Genomic DNA, 21494 nt, shown 5'->3' with positions numbered 1-21494 from the left:
CTGTCCTTGTGCCATGCGTTTGGACTGCAGGTTGAAAAAGGAAGCAAAACTAATCATCTAGAAGTACAAGTCTCACCTCTAACTACATGATGTATGAGGCTCTCGTCTCTCTAAATTTTGTGTCTGCATATTGTTTCTTTTGCCATTTTGGAGAGTATTACAGATTTTTTATACATCTTAACCATTGCATGCCTGAATCCTACTTTAGCTCTGCAGAACTCTCTGTGGTTTATTATTGATGATCCAGGAATCCTGGACGAATGAACAACCCTTTCTGCATTTTTCTAGTTTACATCTTTTCCATAATTCTTCTGTACTTTTCATCACATTTTGATCCTATGTAACTTATTTGTGCTAGTTTTTAGTGTGGACCCCTGTCACTGCTCCTTTTTCAGCAGGGTTGTTCACCTAATCACAGGCCTGGGTCCTGCCACCAGAGATTCTGATTTTTCCAACTTCTGTGAAGACTGAAGTGAAATTTATTTGGAAGGCAGAGTTACACACACACACAGGGGGGTGGGGAGTTAAGAGATAGAGAGGGAGATCTTTTATCCACTTGCTCACTCCCCAAATGGCTGCAATGGCCTTGGCTGGGCCAGGCCTAAGCCAGAGTCAGGAGCTTCTTCTAGGTCTCCCCCATGAGTGGCAGGGACCTACACATTTAGGTCATCCTCCTTTGCTTTCCCAGGTGCATTAGCAGGGAGCTGGAACAGAAGTGGAGCAGCCAGGATTTGAACTGGCACCCATATGGGATGCCAGGGCTGCAGGCAGCAGCTTAACCCACTTTGCCTCAGCTAAAGCCCTTGGCATGAGCATTTATAAGGTACCCTAGAGATATTCTGAAAAGTCTGTAGTGATTTAGGAGCTTCATTGTATGTGATAAGTCAATTCTCCTTTGCTGCTTTCAGGATTCTCTTTTTTTTTTCTGCAACATGGATATTTTGATTATCATTTGGCTTAGTGGTAGTCCTTTGGATTAATTTTCATTGGAGTTAACTGAGGTTTTATAATGTGTATATGGACTTCCTTCTTGAAATTTAGAAAGCTCCAAATAGGAGTCACTGTTTCTTAAAAATGGCTCTCTACTGTACCCCATTTCTGTATTCTTATTGTGTAATTTCCATAAGGCATACGGAATATAGGGCATATCTCCTTATGGTATCCCATACATCCCTCTAGTTTTATTCACTTTTCTTCATTATTTTTCTTATGCTCCTGTGACTAGATAATTTCAAATAAAAAAATCTGAATCTGAACACTGGAGGTTGGGAGTCATGGAATAAGTGAAAGTGTTCAGGATGAAAAGATAGGGGAAAAGGCCAGCACTGTGGCACAGTGAGTAAAGCTGCTGCCTGCAACACCAGCATCCCACATGGGTGCCAGTTTCAGCCCTGGCTGCTCCACTTCCAGTCCAGCCCCCTCCTAATGCACCTGGGAAAGCAGTGGAGGTGGGCCCAAGTGCTTGGGCCCCAGTGCCTGTATGGGAGATCTGAAAGAAGCTCCTGAATCCTGGCTTTGGCCTGTCCCAGCTCCAGCCATTGCAGCCATTTGGGAAGCCAACCAGTGAATGGAAGATCTCTCTCTCTCTCTTTTGCTCTCTCTCTTTCTACCTCTTTCTGTTAACTCTTTCAAATAAATAAATAAATAGTCTTTATAATAATTGGGGAAGATGGGTGTGGTTCACTGTAACAAAGATATCAATATGTGATGTAATAGGAGACATTGGATGAGGGGTATATGGGGACTCTATGTATTACTACCTCACAATTTTTTGTATATTTAAAACTATTCTGACATAGAGTGTTAAAAAATGATGATATAACTGTTAGTAAATAAATAATTTGAAAAGTCCAAAAGTTCACTGATTCTTTGTTGTACTTGAACTGCTTTGAATCTCTATAGAATATTACAACTGAGTTATTGTATTCTTTATCCCCAAAATTTATTTCTTTTTTACAGTTTGTTACCTTTATTTTCATTTATTCCTTTTTTTTTCTGGTTGCACAGTTGATATCTTTGTGTCATCTCTTAGCTAGCTAACAGTCTTTGAGATGATTATTTTGAAATTGTTGTTTAAAAATCAAATATCTCCAATTTTTATTTTTTAAAAAGATTTTATTTATTTGACAAGTAGAATTACACACAGTGAGAGAGAAAGAGACTGGTCTTCCTTCTGTTGGTTCATTCCCCACATGGCTGCAATGGCTGGAGCTGCACCGATCTGAAGCCAGGAGCCAGGTGCTTATTTCCAGGTCTCCCATGCAGGTATAGGGGCCCAAGCACTTGGGCCATCTTCTACTGCTATCCAAAGCCACAGCCAAGAGCTGGATCAGAAGAGGGGCAACTGGGACTAGAACTGGCGCCGTTATGGGATGCCAGCACCACAGGCGGAGGATTAACCTAGTGCACCATGATGCCGGCCCCTCTCTGTATCTTTAAAGAGGGTTTAGTAACTTATTTCAGGTGAAGCATTTGTTCCTTTGGGTCATATTTCCCAGTTTCTATGCATTCCTTTTGTTCTCTGGTTAGATGTGATCATTGGGGAAAACATCTTCCCCAAGTTTTCTGGACTGGATTCATATGGGGAAAGACCTTCACGGAGATTGTTGGGGACTCTCAAACCTTTGCTGGGAGGCATCCTCTCTGGGCTGTGTGTGAGTTTATAGTTGTTCTCAAGAGCACATCATCATCTCTGCCTGGTGTCTTGCTTCTGGTACTGAAGTTGCTCTGGGAGGATAACTAGGTGTTTTCCATAGTTCTCAGTGGCTCCTAATCTGGTACCCATAGGCCACTGCCATTTCCATTAGAACTCCAAGTCAGGCAAGGTATAATGCACTTCCTCAGGTAGCCCCTGAGAGGACAACACATTTTCTCTTTCCCTTCCAAGACAGATGCTAGGAGTTGGGGGGTTTCTGCTTATCCTGAGATGGTGTTTCTGGGCCTGGCAGGGCCTTGGCTGACAAACACAAAGAATGCTGCCATCCACTGTGAGGTAGTTCCTTTTGGCTTTGTGCTCCTCTGGGCTTGATGTAAAGCCTTAACTGGCTTCTGGAGCTCTTACAGAGAATTTGGTCCATGGATGTTGTTAAGTCAGGACTCTGTGGGTGAAATGAAGACCTTGGACTGACTTCCTATTCCTTTGTTTTACTGATATCAGCATGGCCAATATTGTATTTTATTAACCACTAATGAATTGATGACACTCATTAAAAAAATCTAAAGAAAATACATTCTGGAGCAAAATGAACACTACATGATGCACAAAAATCATACATTACTGGAATCACTTGTGAATTTTGCCACAAATTGGTGTGACTTTTGCAGATTCTGGTGGATAAAGAGAAACCAGGATCGCCTCTATGGACTAGTTGGCTGTGGATACATCACGAAGCAGTATGGGTGGAAACTTTATGAGTACAAACACAGAGACAGTTGTCCTGCAGGAGAATCTGAGAGCATGACGATTTGATGGGGGTTCAGCTGAAAGGCAGCTGGGTCATTTCATAATCTTGGTGCATACAGATGTTAGCACTTAAAGTGTTCAAGATCACAGGAGCGTCAGTATCAGCCTGTGCTTTTAGGCTTTCAGAATTCTGCTCCCAGGGGTGGGCATTTAGCACAGTGATACCTGAATCCTGTACTAAGATGCTAGGTTTGTGTTCCATCTCTGCTTCTTCAATCAACTTCCTGCAAATGCACTTGATGGGAGGCAGCAGATGATGGCTCAAGTATTTGGGTTCCTTCTACTTATGTGGGAGACCCATACTAACTTCTATGCCTTGGGTTAGTCCTGTCCCTGCCCTAGCTATTGGGGGCACCTGGGGAGGAGACTACAAGATGGGTTGTATCATTGTCTGATAATTTATCATTATCTTACCTTTGTCTCTCTCTGCCTTGCAGATAAATAAAACGGAATGAAACATTTTAAAAGGACTGCTGGTCCCAGTCCAAGAAAAATCATAGATGTGTATCCATTACCAGACTCATCTTTTTTGGGAGGTCAAGGCCCAGCTGTGTTCTGAACAGTCTTGAGGGGACAGCCTCAGCCCTCACTACTCACTGGGCATGGAACAGAAATGCATTCTCACTTGCCCGTCATGGTCCGCAGCAAGAAAGCCCTGCCCAGTGAATTTTGTGGGATGCAGAGGCTGCAGGAGGGATTGCTGGGATCATTGTTCCCTCATATGTGGGCCAGCAGGGTAGTTGGGACAGCTAGATGAATGAGCTCCAAATTTTTTTTTAACTTTTATTTAATGAATATACGTTTCCAAAGTATGAATAATGGATTACTATGGCTTCCCCCCCCATACCGTCCCTCCCACCCACAACCCTCCCCTTTCCCACTCCCTCTCCCCTTCCATTCACATCAAGATTCATTTTCGATTATCTTAATATACAGAAGATCAGCTTAGTATACCTTAAGTAAGGATTTCAACAGTTTGCTCCCACACAGAAACATAAAGTGAAAAATAATAGATGATTTTTTTTAATGATGATGAAATCAGATCAGACCTATTGTCATGTTTAATCCCAGTGAGAGTCAAGTTGGGAGTTGATTGTTTCTTTTCTTTTCTTTTTTTTTTTTTTTTTTTTTTTTTTTTACAGAGGATCAGTTTAGTATGCATTAAGTAAAGATTTCAACAGTTTGCACCCCCATAGAAACACAAAGTGAAATATATTATTTGAGTACTCGTTATAGCATTAAATCTCAATGCACAGCACATTAAGGACAGAGATCCTACATGAGGAGTAAGTGCACAGTGACTGCTGTTGTTGACTTTACCAATTGACACTCCTGTCTATGGCATCAGTAATCTCCCTATGCTCCAGTCATGAGTTTCCAAGGCTATGGAAGCCCCTTGAGTTCTCCGCCTCTTATCTTGTTTAGACAAGGTCATAGTCAAAGTGGAGGTTCTCTCCTCCCTTCAGAGAAAGGTACCTCCTTCTTTGAAGACCTGTTCTTTCCACTGAGATCTCACTCACAGAGATCTTTTGCCAGAGTGTCTTGGCTTTCCATGCCTGAAATACTCTCATGGGCTTTTCAGCCAGATCTGAATGCCTTTAGGGCTGATTCTGAGGCCAGAGTGCTATTTAGGGCATCTGCCATTCTATGAGTCTGCTGCGTATCTCACTTCCCATGTTGGATCACTCTCCCCTTTATTTATTCTATCGGTTAGTGTTAGCAGGTACTAGACTTGCTTATGTGCTCCCTTTGACTCTTAGTCCTTTCATTATGATCAATTGCGAACTGAAATTGATCACTTGGACTAGTGAGATGGCATTGGTACATGCCACCTTGATGGGATTAAATTGGAGTCCACTGGTATGTTTCTAACTCTACCATTTGGGGCAAGTCAGCTTGAGCATGTCCCAAATTATATATCTCTTCCCTCTCTTATTCCTACTCTTATGTTTAACAGGGATCACATTTCAGTTAAATTTCAACACTTAAGAATAACTGTGTATTAATTACAGAATTAAATCAGTCATATTAAGTAGAACAGACAAAAAAACTACTAAGAGGGATAATGTATTAAGTTGTTCATTAACAGTCAGGGCTATGCTGATCAAGTCACCGTTTCCCATAGTGTCCCTTTCACTTCAACAAGTTTCCTTTTTGGTGTTCAGTCAGTTGTCACTGATCAGGGAGAACATATGGTATTTGTCCCTTTGGGACTGGCTTATTTCACTCAGCATGATGTGTTCCAGATTCCTCCATTTTGTTGCAAATGACTGGATTTCGTTGTTTCTTACTGCAGTATAGTATTCTAAAGAGTACATATCCCATAATTTCTTTATCCAGTCTACCGTTGATGGGCATTTAGGTTGGTTCCAGGTCTTAGCTATTGTGAATTGTGCTGCAATAAACATTAGGGTGCAGACTGCTTTTTTGTTTGCCAATTTAAATTCCTTTGGGTAAATTCCAAGGAGTGGGATGGCTGGGTCGAATGGTAGGGTTATCTTCAGGTTTCTGAGGAATCTCCAGACTGATTTCCATAGTGGCTTGACCAGTTTGCATTCCCACCAACAGTGGGTTAGTGTCCCTTTTTCCCCACATCCTCGCCAGCATCTGTTGTTGGTAGATTTCTGAATGTGAGCCATTCTAACCGGGGTGAGGTGGAACCTCATTGTGGTTTTGATTTGCATTTCTCTGATTGCTAATGACCTTGAACATTTTTTCATGTGCCTGTTGGCCATTTGGATTTCCTCTTTTGAAAAATGTCTATTGAGGTCCTTGGCCCATCTCTTAATTGGGTTGTTGGTTTTGTTTTTGTGGAGTTTCTTGATCTCTTTGTAGATTCTGGTTATTAACCCTTTATCTGTTGCATAGTTTGCAAATATTTTTTCCCATTCTGACGGTTGTCTCTTCACTCTCCTGACTGTTTCTTTTGCAGTACAGAAACTTCTCAATTTGATGCAATCCCAATAGTTAATTTTGGCTTTGACTGCCTGTGCCTCCCGGGTCTTTTCCAGAAACTCTTTGCCTGTGCCAATATCTTGAAGGGTTTCTCCAATGTTCTCTAGTAACTTGATGGTGTCAGGTCGTAGATTTAGGTCTTTAATCCATGTTGAGTGGATTTTTGTGTAAGGTGTAAGGTAGGGGTCTTGCTTCATGATTCTGCATGTGGAAATCCAATTTTCCCAGCACCATTTATTGAATAGACTGTCCTTGCTCAAGGAATTAGTTTTAGATCCTTGATCAAATATAAGTTGGCTGTAGATGTTTGGGTTGATTTCTGGTATTTCAATTCTGTTCCATTGGTCTATCCTTCTGTTTCTGTACCAGTACCATGCTATTTTGATTACAACTGCCCTGTAGTATGTCCTGAAATCTGGTATTGTGATGCCTCCGGCTTTGTTTTTGTTGTACAAGATTGCTTTATCTATTCGAGGTCTCTTGTGCCTCCATATAAATTTCAGCACCAATTTTTCCAGATCTGAGAAGAAGGTCTTCGGTATCTTGATTGGTATTGCATTGAATCTATAAATTGCTTTTGGGAGAATGGACATTTTGATGATATTGATTCTTCCAATCCATGAGCATGGAAGATTTTTCCATTTCTTGGTATCCTCTTCTATTTCTTTCTTTAAGGTTTTGTAATTTTCATCGTAGAGATCTTTAACGTCCTTGGTTAAGTTTATTCCAAGGTATGTGATTGTTTTTGTAGCTATTGTGAATGGGATTGATCTTAGAAGTTCTTCCTCAGCCATGGCATTGTCTGTGTATACAAAGGCTGTTGATTTTTGTGCATTGATTTTATACCCTGCTACTTTGCCAAACTCTTCTATGAGTTCCAATAGTCTCTTGGTAGAGTTCTTTGGGTCCCCTAAATAAAGAATCATGTCATCTGCAAAGAGGGATAGTTTGAGTTCTTCCTTCCCAATTTTTATCCCTTTAATTTCTTTTTCTTGCCTAATAGCTCTGGCTAGAACCTCCAGAACTATATTGAATAGCAGTGGTGAGAGTGGACATCCCTGTCTGGTCCCAGATCTCAGTGGAAATGCTTCCAACTTTTCCCCATTCAATAGGATGTTGTCTGTGGGTTTTTCATAGATTGCTTTGATTGTATTGAGGAATGTTCCTTCCAAACCCAGTTTGCTTAGAGTTTTCATCATGAACGGGTGTTGTATTTTATCAAATGCTTTCTCGGCATCTATTGAGAGAATCATATGGTTTTTCTTCTGCAGTCTGTTAATGTGGTGTATCACATTGATTGTCTTGCGCACATTAAACCATCCCTGCATACCAGGGATAAATCCCACTTGGTCTGGGTGGATGATCTTTCTGATGTGTTGTTGCATTCTATTGGCGAGAATTTTATTGAGGATTTTTGCATCTATGTTCATCAGGGATATTGGTCTGTAATTCTCTTTCAGTGCTGCATCTTTTCCCGGCTTAGGAATTAAGGTGATGCTGGCTTCATAGAAAGAATTTGGGAGGATTCCCTCTTCTTCAATTGTTCTGAATAGTTTGAGAAGAATTGGAGTTAGTTCTTCTTTAAATGTCTGGTAGAATTCAGCAGTGAATCCATCTGGTCCTGGGCTTTTCTTTGTTGGGAGGGCCTTTATTACTGTTTCAATTTCTGTCTCAGTTATGGGTCTGTTTAGGTTTTCGATGTCTTCCTGGTTCAATTTAGGTAGGTTGCATGTGTCCAGGAATCTATCCATTTCTGATAGGTTTCCCTGTTTGCTGGCATACAGGTCCTTGTAGTAATTTCTGATGATTCTTTTTATTTCTGTGGTGTCTGTTGTTACATTTCCTTTTTCATCTCTGATTTTATTGATTTGGGTCTTTTCTCTTCTTTTTTTAGTTAGTTGGGCCAATGGGGTGTCAATTTTGTTTATTTTTTCAAAAAACCAGCTCCTCGTTTGGCTGATTTTTTGTAATGTTTTTCTTGATTCAATCCTGTTGATTTCTTCTCTGATTTTAATTATTTCTCTTCTCCTACTAGATTTGGGTCTGGTTTGCTGTAGGTTTTCTAGATCCTTGAGGTGAATAGAAAGCTCATCTATTTGGTGCCTTTCCAATTTCTTGATGTAGGCACCTATTGATATAAACTTTCCTCTTAACACTGCTTTTGCTGCGTCCCATAGGTTTTGGTATGTTGTGCTGTTATCCTCATTTACTTCCAGAAAGTTTTTGATTTCTCTTTTGATTTCTTCTATGACCCATTGTTCATTCAGGAGCATGTTGTTCAATCTCCATGTGTTTGCGTATGCTCTAGGGATTCCTGAGTTGTTCATTTCCAACTTCATTCCTTTATGGTCTGAGAAGCTGCATGGTATGATTCTAATTCTTTTGAATTTGCTGAGACTTGCTTTATGGCCTAGTATGTGGTCAGTCCTAGAGAAGGTTCCATGTACTGCTGAGAAGAATGTAAAATCTTTAGCTGTAGGATTGAAAGTTCTGTATATATCTGTTAGATCCATTTGGGCTATAGTGTCGTTTAAATCTACTGTATCCTTGTTGATCTTCTGTCCTATTGATCTGTCTGTTTCTGAGAGTGGAGTATTGAAGTCCCCCAGTACTATTGTATTGGGGTCTAAGTCTCCCTTTAAGTCTGTTAACAAATCTTTTAGATAAACCGGTGCCCTGTAGTTAGGTGCATATACATTGATAATTGTTATATCTTCCTGTTGAATTGATCCCTTAATCATTATGTAGTGTCCCTCTTTGTCTCTCTTAATGGTTTTTGTGGTAAAGTTTATGGTGTCTGATATTAAGATGGCTACGCCTGCTCTTTTTTCATTTCTGTTGGCATGGTATATCTTTTTCCAGCCTTTCACTTTCAGTCTGTATGGATCTTTGTTGGAAAGATGTGTTTCTTGTAAGCAGCAAATAGATGGGTTTTGTTTTTTAACCCAATCAGCCAAACGGTGTCTTTTAACTGGACAGTTCAGGCCATTCACGTTCAATGTGACTAATGATAAGTGGTAACTTTGCCCTGCCATTTGCCAAAGATAAGTTCTAATATATGCTTTGAATTCCCTGTGATCTTTTGCTGTGAGCTTTCCTTCCTTGGTTTCCTTCCTTTACCTTCTTTCATATTGATGACCGTGTTTCTTTGTTTCTGTGTGTAACACATCTTTAAGCATCTTTTGCAGGGCTGGACGAGTGGCAACAAATTCTTTCAATTTCTGTTTGTTATGAAAAGTCTTTATTTCACCTTCATTCACAAATGATAGCTTTGCAGGATATAATATTCTGGGCTGGCAGTTTTTCTCTCTTAGTACCTGGGCTATATCTTGCCATTCCCTCCTAGCTTGTAGAGTTTCTGATGAGAAGTCAGCTGTGAGTCTGATTGGAGATCCTCTGAGAGTAATCTGACGTTTCTCTCTTGCACATTTTAGGATCTTTTCTTTATGTTTCACTGTGGAGAGTTTAATTACAACGTGCCGTGGTGAGGGTCTCTTTTGGTCGTGTTTATTAGGGGTTCTGTGAGCTTCCTGTACTAGGATTTCTCTGTCCTTCTCCAAACCTGGGAAATTTTCTGCTAATATCTCACTAAAAAGGCCTTCTAATCCTTTCTCCCTCTCCATGCCTTCAGGAACTCCTAGAACCCGAATGTTGGGTTTTTTAATAGTATCCTGAAGATTCCCGACAATATGTTTTAGATTCCTAATTTCCTCTTCTTTTCTTTGGTCTGACTGTATCCTTTCCTGTTCTCTGTCTTCTAAGTCCGATATTCTCTCTTCTGCTTCTCCCATTCTGTTTGTAAGGCTCTCTATTGTGTTTTTCATTTGATCTATTGAATTCTTCACTTCAGTCACTATCCCAGTTTCCTGTTGTACTAGTTGTTTCGTTTCATTTTGATTCCTCCTTAATATTTCATTTTCACGAGAGAGATTTTCTATCTTGTCCATTAAGGATTTCTGTAGTTCAAGAATTTGTTTTTGAGAACTTCTTAATGTTCTTATCAATTTTTTGAGATCTGCTTCTTGCATTTCTTCTATGTCATCATCCTCATAATCTTGAATTGGGGTGTCTTTTTCATTTGAGGGCTTCATGGTGACTTCCTTGTTTTTATTACCTTGGTTTTTGCGTTTGTTATTTGTCATATTGGAGATATTTGGTTTCTTCACTGTGGTGCTTTTTCTTGTTATACTATGACTCTAGATTAAGTGGACTATCTGTTTTTGATGGAGCCTTAGGGCTTGAGATGGGTGTGGCCTGAGAGCTCTGTTTGGTGTGCCAAAGGTGACACTCCCAGGTTAGGCGTGGTAAACCTCTCTCTCTCTCTCTCTCTCTCTCTCTCTCTCTCTCTCTCTCTCTCTTTTTGATTCAACAGGGAAGTTATTCTGCACAGCTGAACAAAGTTGGAGGTAGTTAGCAGGCAAATGATATACCCATAGGAGCCAGAGATCAGAAGCTCTTTCCCAAGGACCACACAGGGAATCTGTTCGGCCCTTAGAGTGGGCTCAAATTCTCCTTCAGTCTCCCACTGGGTTGCCAAAGTTATGGAATTGTAGCGTCTCTGGAGAGTGCTCACGTGAATTCCGTGAGTTCTCTCCCCCACCGTCTCTTTTTTCACAGTCTCAGTTCAGTAGCACCATAAATTTACTAAGTCCTAATCTCCTGTTAATTCGCCCCACCCAGTGTCAGGTTTTACTGCTAGGCTGAGGGCCGGTGCAGACCTGAGGTCGCTCTGCTTATGACGTATGTCCAAGATGGCGCCTGCTCTTTGTCTTGCTCGCCCTTGAGAGGTGAGCGGAAAGAGAGAAACCCGTGTCCATACCAGTCACCTTTTTTTTTTTCCCTCTCTCTCTCTTCCAGTTAGCTTGGTGAAGTCCCCCCCGCCCCGGGGGTCGTTCCCTCTAGTCTCCTCTCTCCGCTTGCCTGCCGGTGTCTCGGGTTATTGAGGTTCGGCTCACCTCGCGTTCCAGCGCTGGTGTGTTGAGTCTGCCGCTGATGTCCCGAACTGTGGGCTCCCACGCTCTCCACGCAGGTCTGCCAGCTCCAAATTTTATAATCCAGGTGACAAGAACCAGTGGAAATTCTGCTTTCCTTTTACCCTGGTTCCTTACAGAATAACTCAGTGCATTTACACAACTATTTACCATACAACAGGAATGATAGAAGATATTTTTATACATATGCAATCTTTTAAATTTCATGGAAAATGTATATTATGAACATTTCTTTTAATTGCATTTTTTCTTTTTTCCCCCAGATTTATTTATTTATATGAAAGGCAGAGTTACAGAGAGGCAGAGGCAGAGGCAGAGAGAGGTCACTCTCCAAATGGCTGCAATGGCCGGAGTTGTGCTGATCTGAAGCCAGGAGCCAGGAGCTTCCTCTGGGTCTCCCATGTGGGTACAGGGGCCCAGGCACTTGGGCCATCTTCCACTGCTTTCCCAGGCATTAGCAGAGAGCTGGATGAGCAGCTGGGATTCGAATCAGTGCCATATGGGATGTTGGCACTGCAGGTAGCAGTTTTACCCGCTATGCCACAGTGCCAGTCCCTCAATTATATTTTTTTCTAAAAACTTTTTGAAGTATCCTTTTCTTTCTTTTTTTTTTGCCACTTCTAAACTACTGAGGTGTGTTACCAAATAAACATGGAAGCATCAATAATTTATGTCAATGTAATTTGATAAGAGACACTTTTAGACATACTCATTCAAATTAGTAAGAAGCCATAAGTTGCCAAGACACAAAATACCAACCCAAGCAAGTGCTTAGGAAATGAACATAGGAAGCTTGTCTATAGAGACTAATGAGGACCTAGAATCAGATTCTTGGCAAAGAAGAGTGAATTCTCCTTAGGTATCATCCTTAATACAATGAATTTACAGGCAGAACAATCATGCACTGAGTTGTGGAATTCAAAATAGAAGTCTGAAATTTACATAAAGATCATGTAACTTATCAGCAGCAAGGAGCACAGGTGAGCTTTCACTCTGAAAAGTTTCCAGGTACACTTAACTTTTCCTCTTCCATTAATATCAGCAAGGCCTCAGAGACTGGGATAACATGGAGCATGGCTAATGAGGAGCTCTGTGCACTGAGCCCCCAGGGTCTTCCAAGTATAAATAATGAGACAGCACCTTTAGACCTTGACTTTGCCAGTGGAATTCTAGTAGCTCCATGCTGATTCCTACCACGGGGAGCATCAGCATCAGGAGGGCACGGCCTGACTGTCCCCTCTCCAGTCCCAAGTAAAGGACGCAAGTCTCCATTGCACTCCCCACAGAAGAGGAGCAGGGGAGCCATCACCCTTGGTCATGCTTCAGAGACTCAGCGCAGCCTGGTAAGTGCTGAGGGAGATGGTGCAAGGATCTGGGAATGTTGGGACCATTGTTTCCTCATCATTAGGATGAAGTGATTGCTGTGAAAGGCAGACAGGAAGCAACCGACAGGCCACATTTCAGCTTAGGAAGCTGTGAGCTTTATGCTCTTGGTTCTCAAGGGACTCAGACAGTGTTTTTCTTTCCTCTCACACTGATTGCTCTTCCCACTGGCATCTCCTTCATGATCGCAGCAAATGAATCTGTACAAATTACCCCTGAACACCCCAACATGAACATGAGTTTCAGGATGAGGATATCAGTAACCAAAGTATCACAGGCCCTAAGTGCCACTCTCTGAGCTCTACGTCCTTAATAGCTTGTTTCATTTCATCACATAGCCCACATTTTTATTTTATAAAGGAGAGGGGCTAGGCACTCTCATGGAATTCACATCAGGTTGTCAGGTAGAAGCAGCAGTGGGCGATTCTGAATCAGGTGGTCTGATTTCAGACACAAGGAACATGGACGGTATTCCCCTTTGACGACCCAATCAGTCATTTCCCTTTTCTGTCCTTCCAGGGAGAGACCTCCTGTTTGCTGTGCTCTTCCTTTGGGGTTTCTTTGTAGACCACGGTGGGCAGCAGCCAGGGAAGGGTGCTGAGTTCAAAGGCAAAGATCACAGATGAACAGGCACAGGATAACTCAGGGAAGATCTTTCTCTTGAGAGTTCACTTCAGCTTTCAACTTCCTCCAGTTCTTGTTATTCTTGCCACTTACTATCAATATGAGACATTAAGAGGAGGGGTTAGGTCCCATTTCTCCTGCAGAAACTGTGAAAAGATTGACAACCAACTTCAAAGGTACCTAGTGTTGTAACTTAGGGAACATTCTGATTGTTGGGAGATAATGGAGATGCGTCAGATCCAGAGACCATGCAGTTTTGAATCCTGTCCAATCTTCTGAATATTCCTATACATAGAGGATTTTCCAGGATCTTTGACACGGGCATTGTCATCTGAGTTGAAACCTCATTAAGTAATGCATGGATTTATAGAAGCTTCTTATGTGATGTATATGCAATAGATAAATCAAAAGTGGACAAAAGAAATTTTAGATATTGTTATTCCCATTTTAAGGTTGATCTTCATTTCACTCACTAAAATATGAGCTGCTTGACCTTGCTCATTCCTCTTTCTGTACCAGGACTTGTTACTGCTATCCTTGTACTAGAATTTTAAAACATTCATGGAAAAATGGAATGAAAAATTTGAATTTATTTTGGCCCCAATTTTTTATATTTATTATATTTTATTTTAATTTAGTAAATATAAATTTTCAAAGTACAGTTTATGGATTACAATGGCCCCCCCATAATTTCCCTCCCACTCGCACCCCTCCCATCTCCCTCTCCCATTTCATTCACATCAAGATTCATTTTCAATTACTTTTATATACAGAAGATCGATTTAGTATATATTAAGTAAAGATTTCATCAGTTTGCACCCACACAGAAACACAAAGTGTAAAATACTGTTTCAGTACTAGTTATAGCATTACTTCACATTGGAAAACACATTAAGGACGGATCCCACATGAGGAGTAAGTACACATTGACTCCTGTTGTTGACTTAACAATTTGACACTCTTGTTTATGGCATCAGTAATCTCCCTAGGCTCTAGTCATGAGTTTCCAAGGCTATGGAAGCCTTTTGAGTTTGCCGATTCGATCTTATTCTGACTGGCTGATAGTCAAAGTGGAGGTTCTCTCCTCCCTTCAGAGAAAGGTACCTCCTTCTTTGATGGTCTTGTTCTTTGCACTGGGATCTCACTCACAGAGATCTTTCATTTAGGTCTTTTTTTTTCCCAGAGTGTCTTGGCTTTCTATGCCTAAAATAAATCATGACAAGTTTTTCATAATATACATTTCCCCATATTATGACATGACTTTTATACCCCAAAGTTCAATTCTATTAAAATTAATTGATAGTTTTAATTTCATTCCTACAAAATCTTTTAGAGTACAAATATACCCTCGTAAACATATAAGCAGTGTATTTTGAGAATAATGACACCCCCCCCCCTTTTCTGGTTCTTCAGACCCTATTATTTGCTTGGCACAGAGGAGGCATAAAAAAAAAAAAAATCTCTGTTTCATATTGAGTAGAGCCTCCCTGGGCTCACAATCTCTGACTTTCAAATAAAAATTTAAAAAACAAATCATGAAAAAGCTGTAAGAAGATTGAGTTCATCACTGTCAAAAAATTATTATGGGTGCTGGCACTGCAGTGTACCGGGTAAAAGCCACTGCCTGCAGTGTTGCCATCCCATATGGGCACCAGTTCAAGTTCCGGCTGTTCCACTTCTGATACAGCTCTCTGCTATGGCCTGGGAAAGTAGTAGAAGATGGTCCAAGTCCTTGGGACCCTGCACTTGCATGGATGACCTGGAAAAAGCTCAAGGCTCCTGGCTTCAGATTGGTGCAGCTCCAGCTGTGGTAGGCATCTGGGGAGGAACTGGTGGATGGAAGACCTCTCTTTTTTCTCTGTCTCTGGCTCTCTATAACTTTGCCTTTCAAATAAACAAATAAATCTTTAAAAAATTGTATTTCACCAAAATTTGTCTCTTTAATTCAATTATTCTAAGAATCTTAGAGTTACCCATGTGCTATTCACAAAACTGGTTGAACTGAAAATAATAAAATGTGCTGATTGCCTGCTTGTGTGCTTCCTTTTATCAACACTGTTTTCTTTTCCAATAGGATTCCAGGATATGTAGAAACACAAAATATCACACGTGTCTCAGAATTCCATCTCATGGGATTCTCAGAAGATCTACAACTGCAGTCCTTCCTCTTTGGGCTGTTCCTGTCCATGTACCTGGTCACGGTGCTCGGGAACCTGCTCCTCATCCTGGCCGTCAGCTCAGACTCCCACCTCCACACCCCCATGTATTTCTTCCTCGTCAACCTGTCCTTGGCTGATGTGGGTTTCACCTCCACCACGGTTCCCAAGATGATTGTGGACATCCACACTCACAGCACAGTCATCTCCTATGTGAGCTGCCTGACACAGTTGTCTCTCTTTCTCATTTTTGCATGCATGGATGATTTGCTTCTGACCGTGATGGCCTACGACCGGTTTGTCACCATCTGTCACCCCTTGCATTACCAGGCCATCATGAATCTTGGCCACTGTAGCTTCTTAGTTTTGGCGTCCTTTGTGGCCAGCCTTTTGGATTCTCTGTTGAATAATCTGATGGTATTAAAAGTTACCTGCTTCAAGCAAGTAGAAATTTCTAATTTCTTCTGTGACCCTTCTCAACTTCTCAGTCTTGCCTGCTCTGACTCCTTCACCAATGACATAGTCAGGTATCTTGTTGGCATCATATATGGTTTTTTCCCTATCTCAGGGATCCTCTTCTCTTACTATAAAATCATTTCTTCCATTCTGAGAGTCCCATCACCAGGTGGGAGGTACAGAGCCTTCTCCACCTGTGGCTCTCACCTGTTGGTCATTTGCTTATTCTATGGAAGCTCCATTGGGGTGTATTTCAGTTCAGCTTTCTCGGTTTCTCCCGGAAAGGGTGCCTTGGCCTCAGTGGTGTACACTGTGGTCACTCCCATGCTCAACCCCTTTATCTCAGCCTGAGGAACAGGGACATCAAGAGGGCCCTGTGGAGGCTCCTCAGGAAAACAGGCTCATCTCAGTCCCTGCTCCATGAGTCTGGACTCTTGGTGGGAGCTGCAGCAAAATGAAGCTCTCGACCTATAAATCTCACTTTTCTCCATACATGATGTGTGTGGCTGGTGCTCTGCAGATTTTGTGTCTGGTTATTTTTTCTTTTGGTCCTTTTAATGAGGCATATTATAGATTTTTTATATATTTTTCATACATAACCAGAGACTGGGAGGAATGAAGCGATAAAAGGCTTTTGGAGAAAAACTAAGAGAAGCTGTGTGTGGATCCATAATTGTGACAAAGACATTAATGAACTATTAATACAGGAAATGATGAGGTGAGGGGTGTAGGGGAATTCTTCGTATGACTACCTCACAATCTATGTTGCATAAATTTAAACCTATTCTGAAATAAAATGTTAAAAATGTACAACTGTCAATAAAACTTATTTGAAAAATTAAAAAAGCCACTGATTCTTCTTGATACCTGCTGAACACTCCACTGAATATCCCAATAAAGGTATGGTGTTCTTCATCTTCTATATTTCTGCTCATTTTTCCTTTTAGAGTTTATGTCTCTGTATTTTTATTACCATTTTGCTAGTTCATCATTTTCCTGATTGCTTCTTTTTACGTTTCATCTGTGTTATCTGTTAGCATACTGATAATCTTTAAGTGGTTATTGTGAGTTTGCTGTGGGATGATGAAATATCTTCATTCCTTTAGGAAGATGTAGTACTTTATCTCTGGAGATGCAGTTTGTTAATTTGATTAGGTGAGATTTCCCTGTTTCCATGCATTCTCGTACTCTCCATGGATATTTGAGCATTGGGGGAAAAAGCATCTCCCAGTCCTTATGTATGAGCTTCCAAAGGGAAAGACCTTCAGAACAAATGTCTAAAGATTGTGGGTCCCTTAACCAGGAAGAACCAGGCAGAGCTCTCAGGCTGCACTCATCTCAAGCCTCCAAGGCTCCTCCAACAGCAGGCAGTCCACTTAACACGGACACAGTATAAAAAAAAAAAAAAGAAAGAAAAAAAAACGCACAGTGACGCAAGAAGAATTAACTATGCCGAGTAACAAACACAGAAATAGAGGGAGCAAGATCAACGATGACACTATGATGCCTCCAAATAAGCAAAACACCCCAAGCCAAGAGTATGAAGATGATGAGATGGAAGAAATGCAAGATACAGATTTCAAAAAATTTATGATAAGAACATTTAGAAGTTTTCAAAAGCAAATCCTTGAACTACAGAAATCCTTAATGGACAAGATTGCAAATCTCTCTCGTGAAAATGAAATTTTAAGGAAGAGTCAAAATGAAACTCAGAAACTAGTAGAACAGGAAAGTGTAATAGTGAAGAGAAATCAAAATGAAATGAAGAGCTCAATAGATCAAATGACAAACACATTAGAAAGCCTTAAAAACAGAATGGGTGAAGCAGAAGAGAGAATATCGGACTTAGAAGATAGAGCACAGGAAAACATACAGTCAAACCAAAGAAAAGAAGAGGAAATTAGAAACCTAAAAAATATTGTTGGGAATCTACAGGATACTATTAAAAAAACCAACATTCGGATTCTAGGAGTTCCTGAAGGCATGGAGAGAGAGAAAGGATTGGAAGGCCTTTTTAGTGAGATACTAGCAGAGAACTTTCCAGGTTTGGAGAAGGACAGAGATATCCTAGTACAGGAAGCTCATAGAACCCCCAATAAACATGACCAAAAGAGATCCTCACCACGACACGTGGTAATTAAACTTACCACAGTGAAACATAAAGAAAAGATCCTAAAATGTGCAAGAGAGAAACGTCAGATTACTCTCAGAGGATCTCCAATCAGACTCACAGCAGACTTCTCATCAGAAACCCTACAAACTAGGAGGGAATGGCGAGACATAGCACAGGTTCTAAGAGAGAAAAATTGCCAGCCCAGAATATTATATCCTGCAAAGCTCTCATTTGTGAATGAAGGTGAAATAAAGACCTTTCATAACAAACAGAAATTGAAAGACTTTGTGGCCACTCGTCCGGCCCTGCAAAAGATACTTAAAGATGTGCTACACTCAGAAACACAGAAACACGGCCATCAATATGAAAGAAGGGAAAGGAAGAACACCTACCAGTAAAAGAGCATGGGAAGCTCAAACATATACTAGAAAATATTTCCGGGAAAATGGCAGGGCAAAGTCACTACGTATCAATAGTCACATTGAACATTAATGGTCTGAATTCTTCAGTTAAAAGACACCGTTTGGCTGACTGGCTCACAGAACACAACCCAACTATTTGTTGCCTACAAGAAACACATCTCTCTAACAAAGAGGCAAGCAGACTGAAAGTGAAAGGTTGGAAAAAGATATTCCATGCCAACAGAAACCAAAAAAAAAGCAGGTGTAGCCATATTAATATCAGACAAAATAAACTTTAATACAAAAACTGTTAAGAGAGACAAAGAGGGACACTATATAATGATTAAGGGTTCAATTCAACAGGAAGATGGAACTATTATAAATGTATATGCACCTAATTACAGGGCACCGGTCTATTTAAAAGATATGTTAAGGGACTCAAAGGGAGACTTAGATTCCAATACAATAGTACTGGGGGACTTCAATACTCCACTCTCAGAAATAGACAGATCATCCGGACAGAAGATCAACAAGGAAACAGCAGATTTAATTGACACTATTGCCCAAATGGATCTAACAGATATCTACAGAACTTTCAACCCTACATCTACAGACTTCACATTCTTCTCAGCAGCGCATGGAACCTTCTCTAGGATTGATCACATACTAGGCCATAAAGCAAGTCTCAGCAAATTTAAAAGAATTAGAATCATACCATGCAGCTTCTCAGACCACAGCGGGATGAAGCTGGAAATTAGCAACTCAGGAAACCCCAGAAAGTATGCAAACACATGGAGACTGAACAACATGCTCCTGAATGAACACTGGGTCATTCAAGAAATCAAAAGAGAAATCAAAAACTTTCTGGAAGTAAATGAAGACAACAACACAACATATCAAAACTTATGGGATACAGCAAAAGCAGTATTGAGAGGCAAATTTATAGCAATAGGTGCCTATATCAAGAAATTGGAAAGGTACCAAATAAATGAGCTTTCAGTGCATCTCAAGGACCTAGAAAAACTGCAGCAAACCAAACCCAAATCTAGTAGGAGAAGAGAAATAATTAAAACCAGAGAAGAAATTAACAGGATTGAATCCAAAAAAACATTACAAAAAATCAGCCAAGCGAGAAGCTGGTTTTTTGAAAAAATAAACAAAATTGACACCCCATTGGCCCAACTAACTAAATAAAGAAGAGAAAAGACCCAAATCAATAAAATCAGAGATGAAAAAGGAAACGTAACAACAGACACCACAGAAATAAAAAGAATCATCAGAAATTACTACAAGGACCTGTATGCCAGCAAACAGGAAAACCTATCAGAAATGGATAGATTCCTGGACACATGCAATCTACCAAAATTGAACCATGAAGAAATCGAAAACCTAAATAGACCCATAACTGAGACAGAAATTGAAACAGTAATAAAGGCCCTCCCAACAAAGAAAAGCCCAGGACCAGATGGATTCACTGCTGAATTCTACCAGACATTTAAAGAAGAACTAATCCCATTTCTTCTCAAACTATTCAGAACAATCAAAAAAGAGGGAATCCTCCCAAATTCTTTCTATGAAGCCAGCATCACCTTAATCCCTAAGCCAGAGAAAGATGCAGCACTGAAAGAAAATTACAGACCAATATCCCTGATGAACATAGATGCAAAAATCCTCAATAAAATTCTGGCCAATAGAATACAACAACACATCAGGAAAATCATCCACCCAGACCAAGTGGGATTCATCCCTGGTATGCAGGGATGGTTCAACATTCGCAAATCAATCAATGTGATTCACCACATTAACAGACTGCAGAAGAAAAACCATATGGTTATCTCAATTGATGCAGAGAAAGCATTTGATAAAATTCAACACCCTTTCATGATGAAAACTCTAAGCAAATTGGGTATAGAAGGAACATTCCTCAATATAATCAAAGCAATTTATAAAAAACCCATAGCCAGCATCCTATTGAATGGGGAAAAGTTGGAAGCATTTCCACTGAAATCTGGCACCAGGCAGGGATGCCCACTCTCACCACTGCTATTTAACATAGTTCTGGAAGTTTTAGCCAGAGCCATCAGACAAGAAAAAGACATCAAAGGAATACACATCAAGAAGGAAGAAGTCAAACTATCCCTCTTTGCAGACGATATGATTCTGTACTTAGAGGATCAAAAGAACTCTACTAAGAGACTATTGGAACTCATAGAGGAGTTTGGCAAAGTGGCAGGATATAAAATCAATGCACAAAAATCAACAGCCTTTGTATACACAAGCAATGCCATGACTGAGAAAGAACTGCTAAGATCAATCCCATTCACAATAGCTACAAAAACAATCAAATACCTTGGAATAAACTTAACCAAGGACGTTAAAGATCTCTACGATGAGAATTACAAAATCTTAAAGAAAGAAATAGAAGAGGATACCAAAAAATGGAAAAATCTTCCATGCTCATGGATTGGAAGAATCAACATCATCAAAATGTCCATTCTCCCAAAAGCAATTTATAGATTCAATGCAATCCCAATCAAGATACCAAAGACATTCTTTGCAGATCGAGAAAAAATGATGCTGAAATTCATATGGAGGCACAAGAGACCTCGAATAGCTAAAGCAATCTTGTACAACAAAAACAAAGCCAGAGGCAATACAATACCAGATTTCAGGACATACTACAGGGCAGTTGTAATCAAAACAGCATGGTACTGGTACAGAAACAGATGGATAGACCAATGGAACAGAATTGAAACACCAGAAATCAATCCAAACATCTACAGCCAACTTATATTTGATCAAGGATCTAAAACGAATTCCTGGAGCAAGGACAGTCTATTCAATAAATGGTGCTGGGAAAACTGGATTTCCACGTGCAGAAGCATGAAGCAAGAACCCTACCTTACACCTTACACAAAAATCCACTCAACGTGGATTTAAGACCTAAATCTA

The 21494-nt window shown here is 40.4% G+C and overlaps 1 pseudogene; it reads left to right on the top strand.

Annotated features, from left to right (window-relative positions):
- Positions 1-15479: 15479 nt before the first annotated feature.
- On the top strand, positions 15480-16486 carry LOC100344118 (olfactory receptor 7E178-like; annotated as a pseudogene).
- The last annotated feature ends 5008 nt before the right edge of the window (positions 16487-21494 follow it).

The sequence above is a fragment of the Oryctolagus cuniculus genome, chromosome 16 (genome assembly GCF_051225735.1).
Source record: "Oryctolagus cuniculus isolate XC-2025 breed Fujian yellow rabbit chromosome 16, ASM5122573v1, whole genome shotgun sequence".
NCBI lineage: Eukaryota > Metazoa > Chordata > Mammalia > Lagomorpha > Leporidae > Oryctolagus > Oryctolagus cuniculus.
This window is presented reverse-complemented; position numbering and strand designations above follow the sequence as displayed.